This window comes from Haemaphysalis longicornis, unplaced genomic scaffold, assembly GCF_048455015.1.
Source record: "Haemaphysalis longicornis isolate Haplotype H1 unplaced genomic scaffold, Haemaphysalis longicornis Haplotype H1 scaffold_3, whole genome shotgun sequence".
NCBI lineage: Eukaryota > Metazoa > Arthropoda > Arachnida > Ixodida > Ixodidae > Haemaphysalis > Haemaphysalis longicornis.
The window spans coordinates 9,391,565-9,395,646 of NW_027526335.1; the positions used below are offsets into that span (position 1 = coordinate 9,391,565).

At 45.7% G+C, this 4,082-nt stretch overlaps 1 long non-coding RNA gene across 1 annotated transcript; it reads left to right on the forward strand.

Annotated features, from left to right (window-relative positions):
* The first annotated feature begins 259 nt into the window (after positions 1 to 259).
* Positions 260 to 1,726, forward strand: LOC144173926 (uncharacterized). The gene is made up of 2 exons (XR_013323403.1): positions 260 to 448; positions 1,574 to 1,726. It is a non-coding gene; the product is annotated as an uncharacterized LOC144173926 (long non-coding RNA).
* Positions 1,727 to 4,082: the final 2,356 nt, after the last annotated feature.

A 4,082-nucleotide genomic window follows, 5' to 3' on the forward strand; every position in this document is an offset into this window, starting at 1 on the left:
TTGGATTGTACTGGATTGGAAATCGTTTTAGCAGCAGTAAGCATGATAATCAGCTAATCCTAGACAACCAGGAAAGCTAAGAATAACCAGCTGAACTGGCACACCCTACGTATATCCTGGCATAGCCGAGCTAAGCCCCTGCTAATTTTTGTCACGTAGAAAAAAAGCCTGCACACCGTATGCGTTGCCACTACGAGAGCTTCGCCGCTGCGACATTCCGCAATAAAACACAATAAAAACAACGTAGTCTACTCTCGCTACCAGACCACTGCTCGGTCGTGATCTCTGCGCCCTCAAGCGTACTTTTTTTTCTTCTTTTTTTTTTTGTCTCTCGCGTGATGGCGGCTTTGTTGTAGCGTAAGTAGAGTCTAGTTCACTCTAGCGTAAGTGCGGTCGTCGTTTTTCAGCAGCGGCCGGTTAACCAACGGATCGCCAGCGATGCGACATGGTGAGTGTGGTGAATACATACGACCAGTCTGTTACGGTTCAATGCTTTTAATACCTCTACGCTTCCTTCTTTGCTGTCCCGCCCCGGGACTGTTGTCGCGAGGTTTCACACTCGATCCGCGAGGACAAATTAAACGAACGATCCTTGGACGAATACGAGGAAGCGTCTACAGACTATGCACAATCGAAGAGCCCCAATAATATTCCATGTCCTGCTTCTTCCGCACTGTGCATCACATTCGTTGTGGTGTTGCAATGCATTCAGAGGCTGTTAAATATTACTGTTTATGCATCTGCCAAATATAAACACGTGACAAATTTGTTGTCAAGGTGCGTGCGTATGACCAGCGTACCAAGCAGTTCCAATAATCACACCAGCAAACGAAGAAAACCAATTATTTATTTATGCATCAAAACACAGAAGCTGCGAATTGTTCAGGAATTTTTGCAGTATTAAATAGCGGCAACCCTGTTGCATGTTCTCCATATGAACATCTCATCATGATACAAGCACGTGATATTTTTCGAAAGTAATGGTGGAAGCGAGCGCCTGAATTAAAAATGTGCCGGCAATTTTTTCCTCCCTAAATCCTCCAGAGAGAAAAAAAAAACATCAGTAAAATAATGGCTGTGCCTTCCTAAAATATCGTTGTTCTGTTCACTATTTATCTACCTGACAATTAATATGCTCTTACACATATAATTCAGTTCCTCCTCCGTCGGTTATCTTTGGGAAAATGCAGCAAGTGTAAAGCGAGCGACACGTTGAACAAGATCCCCAGCGCGCCCCAGAACTATCGCCCCGTCCGGCCTAAGATGTGAGCGAAACGGCTCTTGAAACCCAACAGGCAAGCCGACAGACACACGTTCTAGAAGTGGGTGCAGCGTTCGCGACTCCAGAGCAGTGACGCAAGGCGAAATGTCCGCTGGCGCGCACCACATAGCGGATGAGTGGCTGAACTAAGCGTCCCTACCCTTCCTATTGAAAAGCACGCGACGTGTCAGGCAATGTTTATACAGGCGGCGTTGGGTGGTACTTACTACAAATTGATAAATCTGGCCGAGCTGAAGTGTGAGTACCGTTGGCCTTTAATGAGTAACCCTGACCATTCCTTGATTTTTACAGGTGCCATTCTGTCACGGGGCATGGTGGACGAAAATTCCCATGGCTGACCATTGATGACAATGACGAGGGAGAAGCTGTGTGGGGGCGAAGCCAGCACTGACTCTCTCATGGCCATTTTGTAAATGATGTAAATAGATCGCTCATAACCTTCAACCATGGTTCGTCTTATCTGCTGTGCCACAACATTACAGTTCTTTGCTAAGTTTCACAGTTACTACAAATCCTGTTGTAGAGAAAACCTTTTATTCGCCTTAAAGGGGCCATTAGGACAAAATACCAGTTTCACTCACAACATTGGGTGTCTTATAGTGCCCCTACTGCTTGCCAAGCAGCGAATGATGCCTTATTCATTGAGAGATTACACAATTTAAGCCAAAGTTTCAATCCTCTCGCTAAATAGTGTCTTGTGATGTCAGCGATGATATATCCAGGGCAGGTATTTGAAATGAATGTTGAGCACGTTAACTAGGGCTGCGCGGATAGGGAAACCTTGCCTTGCATCCAACAAGGATGCAACATCTTGCGGTGACAGGCCTCCGCGTAGGCGACGCAACTGCATACACTACATGGATACATGGGGCTCATCATCATTCCCTCTTGGACTTCATCTGCGAAGTGAACATTTTCATGTTCAATTAACTTTGGTCATCAACTCCTACTCCCTCATCTATGCCCTGTGGCAAAATAAATGCCTTATAATTTCATTTCTTCGTTTACCGCCCATCCTCTAGATGGCGCATGAATAGCACTCAGGCCCACTGTCCATACTCACTTTGTTTTTGAGCGTATTTGTACCTCGCTTGTATTTCTGGCTTGTCTTTGTTACAGCATGTAGTAATCGTTTCGTGAAATATAGGGTATGCTCAAGAAATAGGGTCATGTAAGACGATGTCGTTTACGCCAATCGGCCAGTGTTGTGAGAAAACTCCAAAGCGCCTTACTGCTGAGCAGCTCTAACAAGCATAGTGTGCACAGTACAACAGTGCACACTGGTACTTTTGTTTAGTTTACATAAGTTTTTCAAGTTCCATTGTTCACCCGATTCTTACTATTATAAAATGAAAAAAAAAACTTGTTTTTCAAGCTCATAAGCCCTGCCTAACAACTTGTGTTTGCTTTTGCTGGCCTCAGCCAGTTGCACTGCGTCCCATAATGCGTGCCAGTGTCATACTAATGAGGCAGTCATTCCAATGAACCAAACATTCATTTTTTCTTCATGAAAAAATGAAGAGTAAGCCCCTTTGAGTAACAGGGATTTACTTTTTCGTGGCATTTACAGTGAAACCTCATAAGAACTGAAAAGGTAGCTTTGTTATAGGTAGTTTACTAATAGTAACGTGATGAAAACAAATAACTTGCAACTCCTGTTGTATCCCTTACTCCATTATGGCTCATTTTGTCGCCTCGCATGACCTTGTCACACTTGCTGAGGAAGTGACACGGCAACACCAAAATGGTCAGAAATGGAAAGACATTTATTCTGCACTTCAGCCAGACAAATGATAACTAGCCGGGGATCACGGCATGTGTAACTTTGCCTATGTAATTTGCTTGTGTACAACTGCTCATCCGTTATACTGCTCCTTGCGCGTCGTTTTAAACTGTAACCGGACAATGGTGGCGGTGGTCAATCCCACGGGATATGTCCCAGGGGAAGACGAAGATCTGGCACGACATGGCCTGGATTAGAACATGGCCAACAGTGCTGGACGAGGTGTGCACAGCATGACCTGCTGATGATCGGACCTTGGGGGAACGGGACTTCCAGTAAAGGTGTGGTTTTCCAGGGACTCCGTGTCTTTCTTGGGAACCACGGTCGGGTGAAAGGACCCTGGTACTAGAAAATAAGGCCCTGCAATTACCTCTATGTGATGAATTTTGATCGGCCCATAAATCAGAAAAGTTTTCTGGTAGCACAGGTAACCATTCAACAGAAGTATTTCGTTATTAATTGCGCTGCTGAGCACGAGGTCGCGGGTTCGATTCCCGGCCGCGGCGGCCGCTTTTCTGATGGAGGCGAAAAGCAAAAACGCCCGTGTGTACGAGATTTCGGCGCACGATAAAGATCCCCAGGTGGTCAAAATTAATCCGGAGCCCTCCACTACGGCGCGCCTCATCGCCTGCGTTGCGTCGGCGCGTTAAACCCCACAATCAATCAATCAATTTCGTTATTAAAGTGTACAAATTTATTGCTCCATTTTTCTGCACATCCAAAGATGGCCCAGTGTGTCGCAGTCACCGTGGCCATGGTCAGCTGCAAAAGAAGCAAAGTTTCACTTCAGATGATGGTCAGCTGAACTCTGAATTACATGCAGTAGCTACAGGGCCGTACCCAGAGGGGGGGGGTTTGGGGGTTTGAACCCCTCCTGAAACCTTTTCCAGGCAGCATGTAAGCAATACTTACTGTTGCCTTCGGGAAAACTACCCCCTTCCCAAAATCCATACCCCCCCCCCCCAAAAAAAAAAAAAAAAAAAAATCTGGCTATGGTCCTGAGTAGCTATAATGGGA